General features: G+C 38.0%; 1 protein-coding gene and 1 long non-coding RNA gene across 16 annotated transcripts in view; one reads left to right on the top strand and one right to left on the bottom strand.

The window, feature by feature from the left end:
- Positions 1 to 23,033, top strand: part of BNC2 (basonuclin 2) — a 438,856-nt gene that overhangs the window by 86,874 nt on the left and 328,949 nt on the right. The window contains exon 1 of one of the 15 annotated variants that reach the window (XM_025432664.3): positions 8,009 to 8,054. The exons of the other annotated variants lie outside the window; for them this stretch is intronic. The gene's annotated coding sequence lies outside the window, so the exon portion shown is untranslated. Of the gene's footprint in view, positions 1 to 8,008; positions 8,055 to 23,033 lie in introns of those variants that run through there. 15 annotated transcript variants of the gene reach the window in all.
- Positions 1,142 to 2,998, bottom strand: LOC112650044 (uncharacterized). Its single transcript, XR_003129912.2, has 3 exons — positions 2,903 to 2,998; positions 2,302 to 2,410; positions 1,142 to 1,491 (listed from the first exon to the last, which is right to left on the bottom strand). It is a non-coding gene; the product is annotated as an uncharacterized LOC112650044 (long non-coding RNA).

Here is a 23,033-nt window from a genome sequence, read left to right as displayed (position 1 = left end):
CATGGAGGTGCAGTGTCCTTTTATAACTTTGTTACTGGTAACAGAGTTTGGATTATAATCTGACTCTTTCCTGTAATTTGCTATACTTGACTGCGAATTGAGTTAGGAAGTTTCCTTGATTTTGTGATACTGTAAACTAGAAGGTGTAGAACGGAAGGGCATAAATTCCTATTCCTTAAATCTGGTCCAGTAGTGGGCCAGTTCATTAATTCTAAAATTATTTTTTATTAAATATAAATAATTCTTAGTTTGCATGGTTCCTGTATGCACAGTATTCAGTTATTACAGCTAATTAAATAACACCAGTTTCCCAAAAACACAGTTTAAATTTCACTTACCATGTTAACTGTAATTTTATAAAATCCAACTAGCACACTGTTATTTGGTCCTGAACAGACAGCAAAGCGTGTAGCCATGTTGCTTTCTTGTCTCATTATAATGTTTCATAAAAATGGATAATGCAAAGGGGGGATTGGCCAACAAAGATCAAAGCTGCCACAAAGAAATAAAAAGTGATAATGCTGGAAATGAAATTTGAACAACTTCTTTTTTTTTTTTTTTTGAACAACTTCTAAAGAGAGTTCTGGAAAAAATAGCTGACCATGGCAATGTCAACACTGCCATTCCTTACATGCAGCCACAGCAGCTGAGTGCAGGGTAATTTATCACAGATTAGGAAGATGGTTGTGGGGGATCCCTGGGTGGCTCAGCGGTTTAGCGCCTGCCTTTGGCCCAGGGCGCGATCCTGGAGTCCCGGGATCGAGTCCCACATTGGGCTCCCGGCATGGAGCCTGCTTCTCCCTCTGCCTGTGTCTCTGCTTCTCTCTCTCTCATAAATAAATAAATCTAAAAAAAAAAAAAAAAAAAAAAAGGAAGGTGGTTGTGACTAAAAGGATGAAGACCTAACAGAGGAAAGGATGCTGGCAAAAAACTTTATGTTAAAGGAACTCCTTAGAGGGATACTGCAAGACAGTAAAACACAAAGGATAAAATGTTGGAAGCTCATCCAAACATAGGAATAGAGCAGTTCACCAAGGCATAACAAAAAAACTCATTTGGTATTTTAAATTTACTGTGAGAAGATGGCAGTGTGCACAACTCAATTTTTTTAATAAGAGAAAATACTTTAAGTCTCAAAATTTCAAATATTTAAAATTACAGTATAATAAATAATTTTTCCCATTTTCTTGTACATATGTAACTGATAGTTTTTAATGCCTTGACAATGTTAGAAGACATAGAAAAATCATAATTTTCCTATTGATTATTAAGATTGCTTTGCTTGGTTTCAGGTTGCATGGTCATTTCTATGGCTGTGCAGCAAGAGCTGACTGTATTGAGCCAAGGGTGCACTTTTATAAGTGGTGGGGATACAGTGATGCCTTATGACACATTTATTACAATACAGATTTTGGAGGGTCTGCCATGTGCCAGGCTGCATAAACACAGGTGAATAAAAAGTAGTTCTTTTTATCAGTTGATAGTTGATTGCTGAAAGACAAGACAATTGTGTCACAACATATGCTATAAAATATATAATACATTACTTTGAATGCAGGGATAGGGCAGTATTAGGCATTATGAGAGCCTAGAGAAAGGGCATCCAACTTATTAGCTTGGGAATTTGAGGGGTAGTGTGGTATTTGAGGGAGACAGTGTGGAGGACTTAGGAGTTAGTTGGGAAAAGCTGTGTTGAAGAATGAGCCCGTGGTGAGAAGCTTATGCATGGAGAGTGCAGGACATTTTAAAAAGTTGATTATTGCTGGAATGTGGAGGGCAAGATGGGACAGAACAACAGTGCCATGGAACCTGTAGGCGGGGGTGGGGGGTGGTCCATGGAGTTTCCCAATTTTTTTTATGTTAAGGTAGAATTTATATAGAAGAAAATGGACCTATTTTAGTGTATAGTTTGGTATGTTTGATACAAGGCCTGTAACCACCAGCAGAGTCAAGATGAAGAACATTATATCACCCCTTAAAATTCTCAGTGCTCCTGAGTGACTAACCCTTTCTCTCACCTCCAGCCCTGGAACCACTGATCTGTTTTCTGCACCTATAGGCTTATGCTTTTTGTAGAATGTCATATCAATGGAATTATATGGTACATAAACTTTTAAGTCTGATTTTTCTCTTAGTGTAATAGAGATTCATCCATGCTGTTGCATATAAAAGCCTTTGGGTTGTAAGAAATTTTTCTGAGATTTGATTGAAGGATAGATTTGAGAGGACCAAGAAGAGAGGAAGTTACTCCAAGTTAGCCAGGTGCAAATGAAGGAGAGTTGCAAAGGTGGGGTTAGTCACCTGATCTCTTGATACTTATAGTATCAAATAAGTCCATTCATCTGCATTTACCCATTGTTTTCCATAGATGACAGTATAAATGTTTCTGGAGAATCTGTGGTCCTTGGAGCTAGAAATCAAGAGTTCAGTGGTCATGAGCCAGCCATGGGTTGGGGATTCTCTTTTCTTTTTTCTACCAAAAAGAGTTCTCTTGAACTATGTTTTTATAGGGTCCTACATTTGAACCAATTTGAACCATATGAAATGGAAATAGTAATGAAAGAACAGTATTATCTATATTTAAGGTGTGGCTGCCTCATTTTCTGTGCAAGCTCTGATTCAGTGAAGATCCTCACGCTGCCTCCAAGCTAATGGTAGAATTCTATGCTTCATTAATGTCTACCTCTGGCCTAGGAAGGGAAGCACCTTGGAAAGTGCTGGGCAGGTATTTGCCCCATTGATGAAGAACTTTCCAGAAAGGTGATTTACCACACAAAGGCGGGCATGTACCTGAAAGGTATTGGGTACAAAATTGGCTCATGGCCGTAATTACAGCTAACACAGCATTTCATAGTCAGGACAGCTCCATAAGATAGAGAATATTTTTTTTTTCATCTCTTACAGGTGGGGAAACCGAAGTCTAGAGAGGTCAAGTAACCTTCCCAGAGTCAGACAGCTAGTTCTGTTAGAGCTGGAATGCAAACCCAAGCCATGTGGTTCCAGACTCCGTACTCTTCTATGTACCTCATGCTGTCCTTAGAGTTCTAGAATGCTACCATGGGAAGGATTCACAGGAATTTTTTTTCCCCTCAGTCTTCATTTTATAGCTAAGAGCAATGAAGTCTAGAGAGGCTCTGATGACTCACTCAGGATCACAGAGAAATGTAGAGGCAGGGCTAGTTACAGGGCCTTGCCACTCTTGGAAATTTTATACCTTTGTCTTGGTTGCTTGTCAGTTTTGTATCTGTGAAGAATAACATTGAAGTAGGCAGACTGGCACAATTGGTCTTTAATTCTATCCTTTTCTTTGGCCTCCGCTCTCTCTTGCCTGGGAATGTACTAATTGGCTCTCTTCCCTTCCCCTCTGTTACTTTATTATTCTCAAGGGAACCTGGAATCACCATTACTGTTCTCCAGCCTGTCCTGTTTGATCATTGTGCGATCTTTGCTCTTTCCAGTCTCTTTCCAGTGGCAGTTGGGAAGGGGAGAAGCTGTCTAACCAGCTGGGTGAGAGTGGAGTGTGGGGTTAGGGGTAGGGACTTTTAAGGGATTGAGATTATTGCATGGTAGATCAAAGACTTTCCTTTAGGGGTGCTGTCCTTTGTGATTTTGCTCTTCCTTCTTCACCAGCACCTACCAGAGCTTACCCCTCCATGTTTGGTGCAGGGCATCACCCATCTGCAGTTGAAATTTAGAGCTGTAAAGACAGTGCCAATGAATTTGCTTGCCCCAAGCACTTATTCACATGGAACAGGGCATCCAGAACAGAAAAAGGAGCCATTGCCTTAACAGTTTACATTTCATATTTGTTTTAATTTTATTTTGAGGAGCCACGTTTGGGGGAATAAATTAATTTTAACATTTGTTAATCTCTCTCTCTCTTTTTTTTTTTTTTTTTTTTTTACAAAAAGCCCCTCATGTAAGCTTATTCAAATAGAGGCTGATGTTTTTCTTCTGTTTCCTTCTTTTTCCCTCCCTTCCTTCATTCCTCCCTTGTATGGTGGGTCTTTGTATGTAAAAATTTAACTCCTGATCTCGTCTGTTCCACTTGGAATGAAGTTGAATGTTAATGCATTATGGTCACCATTCTCCAGTGGCTTACTCTTTCTGTACATTCTCTATAATTAAAAATGTCCTTCTCGGGCAGCCCCAGTGGCTCAGCGGTTTAGCGCCGCCTTTGGCCCAGGGCATGATCCTGGGGTCCCAGGATTGAGTCCCACATCAGGCTCCCTGCATGGAGCCTGCTTCTCCCTCTGCCTCTGTCTCTGTATCTCTCATGGATAAATAAATAAAATCTTAAAAAAAAAATGTCCTTCTCAATTTCAACTCAAAATACCTGAAAAGATTCCTTGTTTACTTAAGAGAAAGTAAATTTCCCCAGGTAAGTTCTCATATGTTTTCTGTAAAAACTGGCACACACTTTCTTTGTATTTTACCCGTCCAATGAGATCCTTGTAAGAGTAATCAGCCAGTCTAAGCCACTCATCTCTTTTTGCCTGCATTTTCTTGGGCAATTTTAACTCTTTTGGTGCTGTCCAGGAAAGTTTGCTTCTATCTATTACACAGAAATGCCAGATTCCTGAGATTGCCACCTTCCCTTTAGTTTCCTCAAATGGCCATTGAGCCCTAGGGCTGTTCTTCTGAACAGAGGCATGTGCACAGAGTTTCCCTTTAAGCCCCTGGGAGGGGTACCAGCAAATGTGTTTACATGATTATTTCTTTTTGTGAAGTTTGCGTATATTTTTGTGTGCTTTCTTTAAGAGGGTCTTCCAAAGTATATAAGCTTTAGACCTTACCTAACCTGCATCTGCTTTTGAGTAGTTCTCTTGAAGAAATACAGAGCAAAAGCTTCTACCACGTTAGTCACCTGATCTCTGTGGCCTTCCAGTTCTTCTTTTTAATTCTAATTCTGGTCTCTGAAAATGGGGAACAGCTATTCATCCAGTGTCTATCAGGAAGTAAAAGCCCCAAGAAAAACTTTGCCAGGGAGATACTTTAAGGCTTAGACAGTCTAGTCTTACATTGCAGTGGGCATGGATTTACTTGGTAGAGAGTTGTGTTGGGCAAAGATGAGTTTAAGGTTCTAGTTCTTTCTCTAATACCACAAGCACATGTCCTTCTCAGGAAAATATACTGGAAGGTGTCTCTGTGAAGTGCATTGTAATGTCAGCATGTACACAGGAACCTTAACCAATTTCTAGAAGTGCCCATCATTCTTCAGATCTCACAGGCTCAAATAACTGAGTGATCATTTTCTTCCTTTTTCTTCTCCCACCCCATTTGCTGCCATATCCTGAAGGCATTTGTTTTAGTTTGCATTGTCTCCTAGAACTGTCCTTTCCTTAAAAAAAAAGTCTTATGATTACTGGGAAGTCATGGAGGTGGTGGTTTATAAAGTGAATTCATACCACTCCTTTACTCTATTTTAATCTTACTGTCCTGCTACAAGCTGGCTGCGGTAATTTGGCCAATTCACCCTCAGACTCCCTCCAGGCATTGACTCATTGGCACTGGAGGCTTTTAAAAATATTTGGGTTTATCACTGTTCAGCTCTCAAACTTCATCCATTACACACTCTCTCTTGTCAGAATAAGTCCTTCCTTCTGTATTCAAGTTCTCCGTAAGCATAGGCAAGCTTATCTTTTCATCTCCGACTCTCACTATACTGTGTCCTAGTCATATTGTTTCCAAGATATACCTCCTCTTTTGCAGTGTTTTCCTTAAGGCACCTACTGCTTTATACCTTGTGGGACAATTACTTAATATCTGTGTAATGCTCCACACTAGATTTTTAAAAAAACTGTTGAAAGTGCTTTGTCTTATTTATTTTCAGTGGTAGTAGGTGTCCCAAGTACTCAGTGAAAAAGTAGCACCAGATTACTACAAACACCTTTAAGAATAATCCACTTAGCACACTGAACCCTGATTACCTGCGTCCACTACCACACTGTGAGTAACTCTAGAACCAAGGCTATGCTCTTTGAATTTCCAGTGCTGGAACAGTGCAGCAGCAAAGTCTCTTGGATCAAAAAAGGACAGTCATCTTTGTTTCTTCTTCCTGTGGTGCTTTCCTCCATTTTTTAAAAAAAGATTTTATTTATCTATTCATGAGAGACAGAGAGAGAGACAGAGACACAGGCACAGACAGAGGGAGAAGCAGGCCCCATGCAGGGAGCCCGAAGCAGGACTCCATCCCGGGACTCAGGGATCACGCTCTGAGCCAAAGGCAGACGCTCAACCACTGAGCCACTCAGGCATCCCTCCTCCATTCTCTAAATACAACTTTTTTTCTTGTTTTAACCAAAAATTTTGAATTTTTGAATTTTGAATTTGTGTCAGACTTACTGGAAAAAGAAAATCAGATTCTGTTCTACTAGGTAAGGTGTCACTAGTGTCACAAACACAATCACTTTGTGTTTGAAATTTTAAGTTTAGAAAAAAATCTTAACAATTTTTTTATGTATCAAAAAAAACTTTTATTTTTTTAAAAGATTTTATGTATTTATTCATGAGAGACAGAGAGAGAGAGAAGGGCAGAGACACAGGCAGAGGGGGAGAAGCGGGCTCCGTGCAGGGAGCCTGACACGGAACTAGATCCCAGGACTTCAGGATCATGCCCTGGGCCCAAAGGCAGGCGCTAAACCGCTAAGCCACCCAGGGATCCCCCCAAAAAACTAAAAAATTTAAATGAATATTAAAATTTATATTTGGAAAATTACCACTGTACCTTTAGCTAATTGAGTTGTTGTATAACCACTGTTAGTAATGATCTAGTTTTAACATGGCCTTGATTTTTTTTTATTTAAACTACTTTCTTTAACATTTCTAGATGACATCGAAGGACCATTGAATATAGCAGTGGTATAAATAAAATGGAGGTTTAATTTGTGAATTTTTAATTCAAGTTTGTTATATAACTATTATGATTAAATGCTAAGTAGATAATACAAAGTAGTGCACATTTTTTGAAGCTTTTAATCAGCTCTTCTCAAATAGGTCTTAAATCTAAATCAGTATTAAACATGTCTTGGGGTGCCTGGCTGGCTCAGTCAGTAGAACATGCTGCTTTTTATCTCAAGATTGAGTTCAAGCCCTATGTTGGGGCTTACTTAAAAGTAAAAAAAGAAAAAAAAAAGTGTCCTAAGTGGTATAATTGTTTCATAGGCAACCTGAACTTTGATAAGTTTGTAGACTCTTGAATCCTGTAATATGCAGAAGAGTAAGCTTAAATATTATATAAGCATAAGTCATGATTTGCATAATTTGTCTCTTCAACATAAGTATTGTACTCATATAGTAAAATTGCTGTCCTAGAAGTCAGATTTTGATTGTCTATTTGTAGGAGAAGAGGTTTTAGGGTTATGTTTATGTTTAGATTTAAGTTGAATGGTAAGATTTATGGTGAGCAGTGTACAGAATGTTTTATTTACTTTTTCAGAGCTTATGAATAAAAGTAACATCTGAATCTGATCTTTGGGAAGCAAGTTGAGGAAATATGGTATAATTCTATTTTAATTGTTTCCCTTAATTGAACCGTATTTCTGTTTACTTGCAAATGGTGTATTTAAGACATTAACATATTTAATACCTCTGATTGGATATATTTAACTTTCTAGTAGTAGACTCAGTCTTATACTTTCAGACTCTGCTAACGAGCACACAGGACCTGTCTTTTGCTTATATTACTGAACAGCTATACTCTGATGTTTTCATTACATGAAACACACACCCCTAGTTTACTTAAATACTTGTAACAATTCATATGCTTAGCTTCTGTGACAGAATGTTTACTTCTTAATTCATCCATTAATACATACATTGTTTTATTTTTTTTCAAAATTATTTATCAAATTCATACTATGTGCTACAAGGTATAGTTGTTGTAGTGGCAGAAAAAAACAGAAACATCTCTTTCTTGCCCTCAAAGTATCTTAGAGTCTGATAGGGGAGAAAAATGTGAAACCAGGCAACCATAGTACCTTGTGATAAATGCTATGGAATGCTAAGTCCAGGATTCCATCAGCACATGCAGTGAGTGCCAGTGACTTCCTAGTGTAAGTGACACCTCTGCGTCTTTATTTTTTAGAGTTAGCCCCAGGAAGTGAAGGCTTCTAGGAAGTGTGGCTAAAACTTGTTCCCGGCATATGGAACAACACTGGTAAAAGCCTAGAGTGAAGAGAAAACCGGGCATGTTGGAAGACTAGTATATTAAAACTTGAGGCAGGTAAAATTCAGACAATCAGAACTCTCATTTTGGATCAGAACATTTTTCTTCCTCTATTTACTTTGATGAGAAGATGAGAAATAACTACAGATTTGTTTGATTTCTGGCCCTCCATAACAGAAATACTCATGTTATCTTAGAATATTTGAATTGTATGTACCTAACAAAAATTGAAAATCACTCATAATTTTAACACCTAGAGATAACCTTACTTATGATTTTTATAACTAACCTTCCTGAGTTTTTCCAGTGTGTCTGTAGTTCTCTAAAATTGAGATGATACTAAATATGCTATTTTGTAATTGGCATTTTGAACTTAACATAAAGTTATAATTGTTTTCAGAACCTTGAGGGTACTTGTTATTTATGAATTTTATTTTTTTAAAGATTTTTATTTATTCATGATAGAGAGAGGGGGGGAGAGAGAGAGAGAGAGAGAGAGAAAGAAAGGGAGGCAGAGACACAGGCAGAGGGAGAAGTGGGCTCCATGCTGAGAGCCCGACGCAGGACTCAATTCCCGGACTCTGGAGGCACGACTCGGGCCGAAGGCAGGCGCCAAACCGCAGAGCCACCCAGGGATCCTCTAAATATGAATTTTAATGGCTATGGAGTATTGTGTCATGAGCCATTATTTATTTACAGAGCCTTCATTATTGGAAAGATAGGTTGTTGCCAACTTTTTGCTATTTTAAATATTGCTGCAATTAATGTATTTGTATTTAAATTTCTAAACCCTTCTCTATTTCTTTGGGGTAATAAAAAAAGGTATGTCCTTTCTACTGTGCCCCTGATTTTTTTTATAGTTATAAACTGCTTGTTTAGCACCACCACCCCTGAAAATCAGTCTAGCCCTGATGACATGAGGTCTTGAATTTGGCATTTTAGACCAGTACTATTTCCAAGATACCTGCCTGAGGAATAAATTTGGAAATGAATCCCATTACATCTATATAAATAAAAGTATAAGTTGAACTAGATATTATATGGCTGGACATGAAATGTAAAGCTAGTATTGTTACATCCATTTTTTTTTAGAGTACCCACATGTCTTGAGAAATGACCTATTCAGGGAATTTTTTTTAAATAGCGGAATTAAATCTTTTATAGGGAATGTTCATTAACTGTATGATTAAATAACTTTTCTGTCAGTGACTTGGAATATTATCTTAGTCCGTAAATACCTCTGTGAAGTGAAAAATCAAAGAAAAATGAATGTATTTCTTGGGTAAGCCCTTTTTCTTAAAGATGTAAGATGATTGTTTTCATATAACCCTATGGAAGATCCTAACAACAAGAATGACTTGGCTTACATGGGTTTTATTTTTTTTTTAATTTTGTGCTGTTTCATGGCTGAAATCCTATGTCCACCTTAGCTCTAAGCACTTCATACTCAATAAATAATGCCCCCAAAACACTTAAAAAATAACAGGTTTATTTAGCTATAAGTCACATACTATCAATTTACCTATTTATGGACTGTTTATTGGTTTCGGTGGTTTTTAGTGTATTCAGAATTATGTAACCATTACCACAATCAGTTTTTTATCATCTCAAAAAGAAATTTATGCCCTTTAGCTATCATCCCTAGCACTGCCATCCCTCTGCAGCTCTAGGACACCACTCATCAACTTTGTCTCTGGATTTGCCTATTCTGTATATTTCATACAAATGGAATCATAGTATATGTGGTATTCTGTGACTTGTGTTCTTTCACTTATGTAATATTTTCAAGATTCACCCATGTTGTACCATGTATTAATACTTCATCCCTCTCTTTTTTTTTTTTTTGCCAAATAATACTCTTGTGTGTATAAATCACATTTTTGTCCATCTACAGTTGATGGAAGAAAGAGTTTTTAATATTTAAATGCATGTGGGTAGATTTGTACTACAAAGGCAAAAAGAAAGAAGTGAAGTTGTGGTATCCCAAATTGGAGATGCCTTCAAAGCTTGTTAGTGATGCCTTCAAAGCTATATATGTGCTTAGAATCAAGTTCATATGGTTGTTGGGTCAGAATGAAGAATATCATCGCATCAATCAGAACATCTTGTCAGTTCTATCTCTTGAATACTTCTTAAATTTGCTCTCTTCTCCTTATCTCTGGTAACTTCTTTAAACCACAGCTTTGTTTGGTCATTGCATTACCACTGTCATGCCCTACAGCAGACAAAAGGAGCTTTTTTTTTTTAAAGGAGTATTTCTAAAGTCATTTCCCCTTAGGAGTCAGAAAGCCTTAACAGAGCCTGCAAGCCTGCCTCACATCAGCCGTTACTGCTCTTCCCTCTCTTCTCTTTCCATTATATATTTATTTTGTACTTAAGAGGGATGAAGGAGTCCTTTCCGAAGTTGTGTGAGCACTCTAAATTTCAGCTTGTACCACTTCAAGACCTATGTGTTAAGCCCCTTTGGAGCCTAGTGTAGGAGAAAGAGTGCAAGAGCTCTAAGGTCCACTGAACACTAGAAACATGCTTGTTTCCTTTAAGCCTCTTACCTGCAAAATAGAGGTAATACTTTTTGCAAGTTGTTAAGAAGATTAAGGGAGATATTATGTGAAAGTATCTGGCACATAGAATGTGCCTAATAAACTAACCTTTCTACTTTTCATTTAGGTTATTGTTAGAATGTAGTGGTTTTGACACCCCCCATTTTTTTTTTTTTTTGCTGAATATAGAAACTGATATATTATGATAGTTGCCTATAATTGAGAGTTTTTTTTTTCTTTCCAAAGTTTGTATCTTTGTCTTAGAATTCTGTTTTTGTGTAGTCTCTGGATTTTTATAACTGCTCCAATACCTCTGCCTAGCAGCAGTACTTGCACACATCCCTGCCTATTATTTATTGCCTTTTTTCCCCTAAAACATTTGTCTGTATTTTTGTATTTCCACATTATGAAAATAATTACTTTTCATTTAATAAACAAGATTTACAAAATAAAGAAAAGCTAACATTTAGTTGCAAACTGATCACTTGCTCTGGTGTCCATTGTGGTTTATCATTTTTCCAAACTATTCTATGTGTATATTCATATATGTGTTCATATTTTTTGAGATAGAATTTGGATGATACTATATGTTTTAATTCTTTTTTCACTTGCCAGGTAAGTGTTTTTCAATGTTAGTATCGTGGAGGTATATAATTTTTTATGGCCTCCTGGAATTCCAGTGTATAAGAGTACCATGATTACTGTCACTACTACTATTTGAATGGGTGTTAGGTTGTATTTAACTTTTAGTTATTATAAACAGTGGTGGCTTTGATTTTGAAGTTATGAGTGTTTCTTTTTTTTTTTTTAAGATTTTGTTTATTTATTCATGACAGACAGAGAGAGAGAGAGGCAGAGACACAGGCAGAGGGGAGAAGCAGGCTCCATGCAGGGAGCCCGACGTGGGACTCGATCCCGGGTCTCTAGGATCACACCCTGGGCTGAAGGCAGTGCTAAACCGCTGAGCCACCCAGGCTGCCCCGTAATGAGTGTTTCTGATATGCTTTTAACTTTCTCAGTGAACAGTACTCATGAAGTAATTTCCCTGAGATTTAATGCCAGATCTGGTTTAAACTTCCCCTCCTACTTTGCACAGGTCTTGTGTGATATTACCACTAACATGAAATACTTTCTCTCCTTTCACTTATTTTGCTTTTTACCTGTGCTGGTTTCATAATTCCTTTATACCCACACCTCCATTTACCTTTGCAAAACTCTTTAATTTTCTCTTTGCCCCATACTGGTCCTGTCTGATCTTTAATATTCAATTAATGAGGGGACATCTCATTAATGAGGGTGGCTCAGCAGTTGAGCATCTACCTTTGGTTCAGGGCGTGATCCTGGGGCCCGGGATTGAGTCCCACATTGAGGTCCTTATAGGGAATCTGATTCTCCCTCTACCTATGTTTCTGCCTCTTTCTCTCTCTGAGTCTCTCATAAATAAATAAATAAAATCTTTAAAAAAATTTCAATGAATGTTACCTTCATATTGGTTAACATGTCTTTGCATTTCACTATTAATCCTTATGATTAAATTCATTAATTTCTTTCCATTTCATTTTTCGTCACCTCATTCTAAATTTGGGATTGTTTAAGTATTTAATTGTATTAATTATTCTAAAAGAGAATGCCTGCTTTCTTCCAAATAAAAGAATCAGGGACGCCTGGGTGGCTCAGCGGTTGAGCGTCTGCCTTCGGCCCAGGATGTGATCCTGGAGTCCTGGGGTCGAGTCCCACATCAGGCTTCCCATAGGGAGCCTGCTTCTCCCTCTGCCTGTGTCTCTGCCTCTCTGTGTCTCTCATGAATAAATAAATAAATAAAAATCTTAAAAAAAAAAAAAGATCAGTGGAGTGGTTTGCGTTGTGTAGCACAGTCAAAAGATATTATCTTTACAATTAATTGTTGCCCCAAATTGGGATATTCCTAAAAGTGTTTTTAATTCAGGATTGCTTTTCCTCTTTCTGAGTATATTTTTGGCTCCTAGCCAATTGATTATGTCCTTAAGGAGCATATTGGCCATTTTAAATAATTTTAGTATGAAGCTAAGTAAATCCTATTGTATATTCCAGAGCTATGGTTATTAAACTTGAGCATGTATCTGAATCACTTGGAGGTCTTGTGTAGTCACAAACTGCTGTGCCCTAGACCCAAATTTTTTGATTTGGCCAATTTTGGAGAGGGCCTGAGAATTTGCATTTTTATTAAGTCCACAGGTGATGCTGATGCTGTTGGTCCTCTGGCCATTCTAGGTCAATAACTTTTAAGGAACATAGAAATAATTTTTGGATTGTTTGTATTGTTTGTAACATTCATATTTCTCTTTAAACTATTGCATATTGAACTACTGAACATATTTTAGTAGAGCTGTTGCTATTTAAAAAACAAAAACTCTTATTAGTAAAATATAGAAAGGTTATTGGATATAGAGCTATATGGCCTGATGTGAGCCAGATCAGTAGCCAAGGTGTCTGGAGTCCTAGTTTAGGGTCTTGGGTTGTTTGGTCCAGGACAGGTTTTCTTAAATATGTTATGGTCTTAGTTTCCTTGGAGAAAAAATGATTGCTACTAGTTTTTTCCCCGTCTCTGCACTTCCTAAATCTGCAGGCAGATTCTCAGTGTGTTTACACAGGCTCCCAATGTCAAATATCTCAATTAAGAAATGCTATGTGTTATCAATAAATGTTCAAAGAAGTTTACTTTTAAATGTTTATTTTTTAAAAGCTTTTATTTATTTATTCATGAGAGAGACAGAGAGACAGGCAGAGACATAGGCAGAGGGAGAAGCAGGCTCCATGCAGGAAGCCCGATGTGGAATCAATCCCAGGCCCCAAGATCATGATCTGAGCTGAAGGCAGACGCTCAACTACTGAGCCACCCAGGCATACCCCAAGGTAGTTTTTTTTTTTTTTTTTTTTTTTTTTTAAGGTTTTATTTATTTAAGAGATAGGGAGAGAGAGCAGAGCAGGAGGGAGGGGAGGAAAGAAAAGCAGGCTCCCCACTGAGCAAGGAGCCCAACACAGGGCTTAATACCCTGGGCCCTGGGATCATGACATGAGTGGAAGGCAGACACTTAACTGGATGAGCCAGCTAGGCACCCCTCAAAGTAATTTGAATAGAGGCATTATTTTAAGGTTTTATTATGAGGATTTAGAATTTAGATATGGAAATACTTTGAAATCATAGATATTTCAAATGGCTCTGGACATCAGAGCTACAGGAGAACTGATGGTTGGTTCATTTGTCAGGTGTGCTAGAATATCAAAGTGAGCCTGGAAGAAAGGAGGTGAGAGAGAAATTTTAAAATAATGGGAATTGAAGCTGTCTTTGGATACATTTGATTCATTGGATCCAGGTTCAGTTCAGTGTGCAATCCTCTGGTTCCTTATCAGATATAACTAGTAGTTGTTATATTTATTAGTATACTGGCAATTTGGACCTTTGGGTTTGAAGTTCTTTCTGCTTGACAGCTGACATGGGGGAGATGTGTAGAACCTTTTGCAGGTGGCTGGCAGGCATGTTATTTGTATTTCAATGGAAAGGATGCTCTCTTGGAAAAAGCACAAGAGGAAAGGGCTTTTGTAGAGGATCACTTAGCATGTAGGTGTGTGAAAGGTGAAGCTACAGTAATGCCTGGCAGCTGATGAGAATGCAGCAGAGTAAGATGAACGGGAAGTTTCTACGAAGCACTTCAGCCTCTCCAGTTAAGACTTAGAGGGCCACTGTGTTAGCCAGAATGCTTCAGTTATACTATAGAGACAAGTCTCTCGTCTCTGTCAGTATGAGTTGAAATTTTAAATCTTTTTAGAAAGTCCTTTTGAGTCATTTTTTATTATTGTTGTTATCCTTTCCCTTACCACTCCCCCCTCTTTTTTCCTTTTGATGACGTGACATGTATGGTCTCCTTATCTTAGAAATTAGGAGAAAATTTCTGCAGAGTAAGAAACCTTATGACCCGGAAAACATTTGCCTGAAGTGTTCCCATGTGAGCAATGGGCATGGGCATATACTAAAAGAGAGGGAAAAAAAGGCTTTTTGTTGAGAGTGACAGGCAGACAGGAGGAGCAAAGTTTAACTTAAATCCTCTCATTGATATTGGAAAGTCATAAGCCTTCATATGACACTGCCACATTCGTCTCACTGTGTGATCTGGAGCTCTGTAGCTTGTACCATAGTGAGAATGTGTGTGTGTGTGTGTGTGTGTACACAGAGTAAACATTTTATGAACTGCAGTGTCTGATCCATCCGTCTGTCTGGGCAAGAATGTCCCTTGATAGTAAAAAGAACAGCAATCAGGACAGAATTGGTCAATGCGGCATGTCTAATGGTGGGAAGATATTTGAAGGACTCGCTATAGACACAATAGTCTCTCTAAATAGCCTCTTTGCACCCGAAGTCTTATTGCAAACAGGTTCATTAAGGAGAGACATTCTGACACACAGCATCACAGTAATGAAAGTAGCTCTGTTTTTCTAATATTGTATCTTGCCACTTCAGTTATGCTGCTAGTACAAGATTTCCCTTGTGTTGTTGTATATTTCTCCAGAAAAAGAATCAGTCTTCATAGAATATACAATTATTTTGTACAGGAATATATAACTCATACCTAAGATCCAGTCCTCCCTGTTTATGTGCACTAGTGCAAAAATAATTGGCAAACACATCTTCCAGACCAAAAGATTCCAGCACCTTCAATTTGTTGGGCTAGAAGATGTTGAACCAGAGTTATAATAAACTTAAAAAAAATGTGTAATGTTCAAAATGGATTTGTGATCAATCATAAAAGAAAAAAAATATTAGTACAGTTTCCCATGAGGTGTAATTTTTTTCCTAGGGTTTTAGCCAACTCCAGTATAGTGTCTGTTCAAAGAGGGGGAAAATGCAAAAGGTTTTCATCCACCAAGCTTTACATATAACTACTATATGAAGACTTAAGCTATTGGATTTTCTGCCTGTTAATGTACAGCATGAACATTATGAACATGGAAAAAAAGGTTATATTGGTTTAAAAGTGGATATGGAAAATTTAATGTGCTCAAGTGGGAACAATGGCATATTAAAAAAAAACACTCATGACACAGATCTAATAATTCACTTGCCCCTGTAGGAGAAGGATATCAGCTCTGATACTGGCTCATAGTTTATTTTTATATACACCCCCTGGTCCCTGCAGTATACCCAGTGTGTGGGTTCCAGAGAAAAGAAAGAAAATAATCTGTAGGGAAATCAGCCTGGAAACCTTTCATTAAATACATTGTACTTTGTATTGTGTCGTTCACAGAATCTTCAAGAAATAAAGAAAGGAAAAACCTGTTATCAGTCTGCATGTGTGAAATATTATATTTGAATACTATCATTTGTTTTAAGATTAAGCAGAGGCTGCAGACATATTAGTTATTATTCACTTACATCTGGTAGATAATGCAACAGGAATTTAAAAATTCTTTTTCCATTTCTAGTCCCCTCCTCCTTGTCGGCCTCCCTCCCCCCAAACAATGGAAAAGATGCTACTTTAACTTAGAACTGAGTTGGATAAAATATTTTCATGTTGGCAGTATTGCATCTTTTTAGAGGATTGGGGTGGTGAGGGTAATAAAATGAGTCTTAAAATTCTTGGTGGAGTTTATCTGTCATTTAGCAAAAGATGCATTTCTAGGGAAAATTGGATAAAGTGTTAAATACATTCCTCCTCCATGAGAAAAATATACACGCTAGGGGTGTAACTATGAATAGTGACACCTTCATCAAGTTGAATGTCCTTTGGAGTAAGCCTTTGTCTTGTCATTATAGTTCATGTATTGCTGTTGGTGGGCCTTTAAAATCTGTAAACGTCTTACCTTTTTTGCTGACTATTCATGCAGGATACGCCAGGCAAGCCAACTGTGACACATGTTCTGCCTATACTTGTAGCTGTCTCTTAGACGAAAATGAACACACATCTTAAACTTAAACCTTTGGTGCCATATAACAGTATTTAATGAACTTCCAGAATAGCAGATATTAAGACTTCGGTTTTGATCTCAGATACCTGGGAGTACATTGTCCTATACAGTCTGTTGAAAGATTTATTATTTCTGAAGTAGCTCGTGTTGAAAACCATATTTTAAGTATAGAGGGTTGTAAGCCTAACAGTCTCATCAGACTGATAACTTGTTTCACACCTGTTAGACTCCGTGCCACCTCTTGGCCTCAGGACAGATACAGCACATTCCACTCCAGAGTAGATCATCTTGCTAAGAAAAAAAATATTGTATGAATTGGGCGAGGGATGCAGAGCTTTTCAAGTGAAACAGCCTTTGGGAAGTTGGTTATCATAGTCATTGTGGGTAAGCTCCTCATTTGGAGGCAGTTGTTCTAGCGTTCATGTGGATCATTTTCAATTTTGGTTCCTTTCCTCCAAGTGCCTGTCAGTTGAGTTCTTAAGCCATAGACCATTAATTTAGAGATGTTGATGTCATTTAGTATTTACGATTTGGAAATACTTTCTGACTGTGGATCATGAAGCAAGTGTCTATTTTTCAAGGGTGGATGAGCTTTGGGGAGAGGTTTCTTATTACTACCATCTCTGTTTTACTTAAATGAAAGAGCACAATCAGTCTATCTATGTAGATATTGAAGGGTGTCTCTGATCTTTAAATGACAATGGATGGGCATCCCCTGTCAGCTCTCTCATTCTCTCTAGATGACCAGTCTCTCACATTCTGAGATTAGACTTCACCTTCTAGATTAGCATTGAGCCACACAGTACTGTGTCATGTGCCCTGTTATTGAAGTGCCTCAGAAAGGAATGAGCTTTCTGTTTTAGCCATGACTGTTGGGTCTAACATTTGAGGCCAGTAATTCATTGAATAAATCCTGGGCTTTATGTGTGCAATACCTGTCGCCCCTCTTTCCAGCCTCCTCTTCCCTACGGTCCCATTTCTCTGCATTCCTATAGGGTAACAGAATAGGTGTTTATCCTACCTAGGGCCCTTCTTAGAGCCTGGAGAAATCCTGTAGGGTGGTGTGCACTTCACATCACCAGGGATTTCTCAGGATCACAGTCAGGCTTCAGTGACAATGAAGCTCCATCCACATTAACATAGTAAGAGGTGGTAGATCTTGCTTATTGTGTGCCAGGCATTCTGCTTGATGCTTTGCATGCATCAATGTTTAGTCTTCATGTTAAGCTGGTGAAGTGGAGACTACTTTTTCTCCCTTTGGCAGGTGAGGAAACTGTGTCACTAGTAAGGGGCAGCACTGGAATTTTCAGATCCAAGCCTGCTCTTACTCCCAAGTCCATGCCCCTTATTGTTACTTACATCACATCCTAAGCTATGTGGTCTCCTGGATTTCTGCTCCCCATTCCCTTGGCTCTCATGCTCTGGGGACTTCTTCCCCATGGAGTGACTTCTTCCCAGTGCTTTGGGGCCATTCTCCTACTAGCCAGGTGGCTGTTAGAGCCTTCTCGACTGAGCTGCATTTTCCCTATCAGTAAAACAAGGGAGAATGATCTTTCTTATTTAACCTGATGTTGTAAACAGATAATGAGGTCATGTCTCTGAAAGCACGTGTTATTTATTGGTCATCTTCTTTATGGCAGGCATTGTGCTAGAACTTCTAGCAGAGTAGTGACATGGACCAGACATAGTTCCTGCAAGCCCTTGTAAAGCTTACAGACCTGTGGACATGACAAGCCACTAAAACAAAAATTTACAAAATTTCTCCGCTGTGCACTGCATGTCTAAACCATACATAGATGTTAAACTAACTTCCAGGTTTAAGCCATGGTCTGTACAGATGCTAGACTTTTCCAGGGTCCTGTTGGTAATTCTCAAAGTAAGCCCCTTGCTTTCTTTGGTTTTGCCTTTTTAACCATAATCCTCTAACATTGTTCTCCATGTCAGGTTTCTGGAAATCAGAAACCTGAAAGTTCTTCCCCTGCCTGCTCCTCAGCTTTCTCTCCTCCTTTCTCTGCGTGTCCCTATTTCTTAGTCCTTACTTATGCCTGTTTTGCCTTCTACCTTTCTCTGACTTCGGAACCCAGTTTCAATTTAATCCTTCTTCAGATCCTAGCTCAGTCCTCACTGGCTTTATGTCATACTCCTCTTTTATAAATAAATATAAAAAAAATAAATATTCTTTTATAACACTAATCCCAATTTTGCAGTTATCTTTGTGTAAGCAATCGGCCTATTTCTCCAACTGGAATGAAAGTTCCCTGAGGGTGGGTGCCACTTCTCTGTCTCTCTAGTATCCATCCCAGGCACCAATCTGTTTTCGAATGTTGAAGTAAATTGGATTTCCTCCTCATTTTCTTTTCTGAAAGAGCTCATCCTTCTTTGTCTCTTAACGTTTATTTTTCCTTCACGTTCAGTTGGCCCATTGAACTGAACATTGCCCACATCTCCCCACTCTGCATTTCCTCCTTTTTTCTAATTTTTAACTGTCTCCATTGTCTTCATCCAAACTCTGTTCCTCCCAAACAGTCCCGCAGCCACCCCCACCATCAGTCTCTATCTTCTGGATAGGAAGATCTGCTTAGGAAAAGGTTCCCTGGGATCCCTCATTACTTCCACTTCACTAGCATTACTTGATGTAAGCTCTTCTCAATTCCTTATCTAAATCATGTAACTGGTTTTGTCACCTCTTGCCCTGAACTAGTAATCCTTCTAAAACATAGATCTGATCATGTCAGATCTTAAAAGCCTTTGATAGCTACTAGTGAAATGATACTTTGGGATTTATTTTCAAATTTTCCAGTGGAGGTGGGAAGGTTAAGGGGATTAGGGAGAGTATGGGTGTACAGCAAGACTGACCATGTCCTGATAACTGTTGAAGCTGGTGGTGTGGTTTACAGGGGGCTGCTTATACTATTTACATTTGTATGTTTGAAAACCTCATTAAAAACAATTAAAAAATAAAACAATAGATTTTGGTTGTACACTATCTAGGTAATATTTGAACTTCTTGGCAGAGCATTCAGTGCTTTCATATACCTCCCCATTGTCTATTTTGGCCTCAGATCTCCCGAACTCCCCATAGACTGACACTCTGTTTTTTTTATTTTTTTTTTTATTTTTTTTTATTTTTTTTAATTTTTTATTTATTTATGATAGGCACACAGTGAGAGAGAGAGAGGCAGAGACACAGGCAGAGGGAGAAGCAGGCTCCATGCACCGGGAGCCTGATGTGGGATTCGATCCCGGGTCTCCAGGATCGCGCCCTGGGCCAAAGGCAGGCGCCAAACCGCTGCGCCACCCAGGGATCCCCTAGACTGACACTCTGTAGCTTGGCTTGTCCTCAGCATTGATTAGAAAGACTCAATGAAAAAAAAAAAAAAAACAAGAAAGAAAGAAAGACTCAATGATGAAATCCTCCCTGGACCACTTCATTAGCCTGGTTGGGGTCTTCTTTTTGGCTTCCATATCCTTTTGATGCACCATCCTTAAAGCCCATCATATTGCCTCTTTGTGTATTGCTCTGCTGCCCAGCAGGTCACCCATCATTGAGGACTGCCCAAATCAAGAAGGTTCCCAGTACCCCTATCTCCAGTTTCAGTTCAGCCACTACTCACTGCATTCCTGTTGAGTGTTAGGTACTAAATGAAAGATAGAGTCTAGTAGTTACTTCTGACCTGTAATGTGGGGAGAATTCACCATCCAGCATTTCGGACTAACTTTGGTAGTGGATTCCTTTTTTACTCTTCATTCCTAAGACCATCCCAGACTCTTCTCAAGGAATGAAGTGTGTGTGTGTGTGTGTGTGTGTGTGTGTGTGTGTCTGTATATATCTCTATATCTCCTTAAGAGATGATAGGTAAACTGTACCATGCAAATACAAGATAGCCATATATTCATTAGCATGTCAAAATAAACCCCTTCGTCCAGCTTTTGCCCAGCTTTTATCTCTTTTTAATGGTAGCTTTTAAAATTGCCAGGCTCTACATTTACACTTAGGAGGTCTCTCTCCTTTTTTGGTCTACTCCATAAAACCGTGTAGGAGGGGTTGTTTTTTGCCACCTATGATTTGTGGCACAGCAGCTTCCAGCCAGCCAGAGTCCATCCGAAAGTCCCTACACTAGGCTCTAAGGTAAGCAGAAGAATAACCTTCTTCTCAACCTTTACAATCTATTTCATTTATTTCTGGCTACTGAGTTATTCCAAACTCCAAAATGACTGTGGAGCCCAGAGTTTAAAGTAGAAAGTGTTTAAAAGATTTGAGAAATGAACTGATTTTTGTGGCCTGGAGAGGTGAAGACCAAGGTATGAGTTAATCACTGTTTGCAAACACATGAAATAATTTTACATGGAAGTTGGTGCCAGCTGTTAGCCATTTGAGTGAAAACAAACAAAAGGACTTAGGTTGCAGCTGGAGGGATTTTAGTTAGGTAGAAATTTTTCATTAAGTAGTTCTGGGTGGGAAACTGGGTTCCCATCCCAGTAGATTGTTGATTTAGGTCCAGACTGGAGGGCAGTAGTGTGGATTTGAGGAATTTAAGCATCCTGAAAATTGGGCTTTGTGATTAAAAAAAAAAAAATCTGCAGCTGTGAATGCCCTCTGTGTGCAGTGCTATAGAGAGGATTCCCTCATTCCCCCACCTTCCCCCAAGTTGAAAGAAATTAACCTCAATTAAAGAAAATAGTGATGGATGGCTACAGAGATAAATATGATATATCACACAGGAAAAACTACATTAAAAGAACATTAAAGTTGGGACAGAAAGCGCTAAAAATGAAAAAATTCACAGTTAAGGTTGAAAAGTGATATTGTTTACATCTCTGCTAATATGTAGACCTAACAGGACACATTAAGAAATTATGAGTATGCTCTGTTGTGCTAAGAAACAAGTTTTTTTGACTTGACACACTCAGCTTAATATCCAGTTTCATTGCCCAGCTTTAATTAAGGCATCGTCCGTGAATGATTATAGCCCATGGAAAAAAACCTGTTACTTTTACCAGAAGAGTTTTGGTGTTTGTTTAAAATATTAAGTTTTGGAGGGCCAGGTGGTGTTTCTGTTACTCTATACATTTCTTTTTTCTTTTTTCTTTTTTCTTTTTTCTTTTTTCTTTTTTCCTTTTTCCTTTCCTTTCCTTCTCTCTTTCTCTTTCTTTCTTAAGATTTTATTTTAAATAATCTCTATACTCAGTGTAGGCTCAAACTTGCAACCCAGAGATCAAGAATCTCATTTTCTACTGATTGAGCCAGCCAGGCAACCCAACTCTGCATTTCAATACCTGAGCATATTTCAGCTCTTCTAAAGTCAAGAATTTCTTTCGTAAAGTAACTAAATTTTTTTTAACCAAAATGTTAATAGTAACCTAAGAACAGTTTTAATAATGTTGAGTGGTATCATTTTGTGTGTATTGAAAGAAAAATTTAGCTTTTATCCCTTTGCTCTAGGGGTGGGTTTTTGCTACTTAAGAATAGATCTAAAAAAAAAAAAAAAAGAATAGATCTAAAATTTCACATGTGTTTTTAAAAAAATTATTACATTAGAGGGGCCGTAATCACAATCAAATCCAATCAGATCTTCAATTTATAAAATCACCCATTGTGATCCTAGAAAATCTTTGCTGAAAGCTTTTACCTAATAAGATATATCTGTTTACTGTGTGTTTTTGTGTGTATGTACATGTGTGTTCACTATATTAGGGACAAAAGTTCCCCAAATGGGTCTGGAATGCATGGATTCAATGCAGGATATAAAGTAAATTATTTTGGATAATAGAGCTTGAAGAGTACAATTGTTATCAATCCATAGCTTCTTCATTCCATCTCTGACTCCAGAGAATTGTTACCTTTGCCCATACTACTGAGCCAAGATGAAAAAATACTGACTTTCCAAAAATCTCGGGATATATTCTAACACTAAGTTTCATATGCATCCTGGAGAGGATGAATCTCTCCCCTCCATCTTCCATCTTGCTCTCTTTCCATTTTGAGGTTTGGGGGGAGGGTGGCTTTTGAGTTCTTTATTAACCACAAACTTACTAGTGGAAGGGGACGGTGAAAATTAGCCTATTTCTGAAATCACTAAACTATGAAGAACCAATTGAATTTAGCAAATGTAGATACGAAGTCTTAAAATTTTATTTTTAATGCAGAAAGAATTTGCTTTTTATTTTAAAAAAGTGTAAGTATATGTAGGCAAATAAAATCATACCAACTTGTATACTTTTACAAAAAGTAAAATAAAATAAAATAATAGCAGATATGTTAAAATGTTATATTAGTCATTTTAAGGAAGGAGAACTCTCAAGCACAATTATTATAGAAGTTTTCTATTTTTGTTATTGAGTCAAATGAAATTCCCCTAAGTGAAGTGATTATTAGCCAGTAGAAT

This window comes from Canis lupus, chromosome 11 (genome assembly GCF_003254725.2).
Source record: "Canis lupus dingo isolate Sandy chromosome 11, ASM325472v2, whole genome shotgun sequence".
Classification (NCBI taxonomy): domain Eukaryota; kingdom Metazoa; phylum Chordata; class Mammalia; order Carnivora; family Canidae; genus Canis; species Canis lupus.
This window is presented reverse-complemented; position numbering and strand designations above follow the sequence as displayed.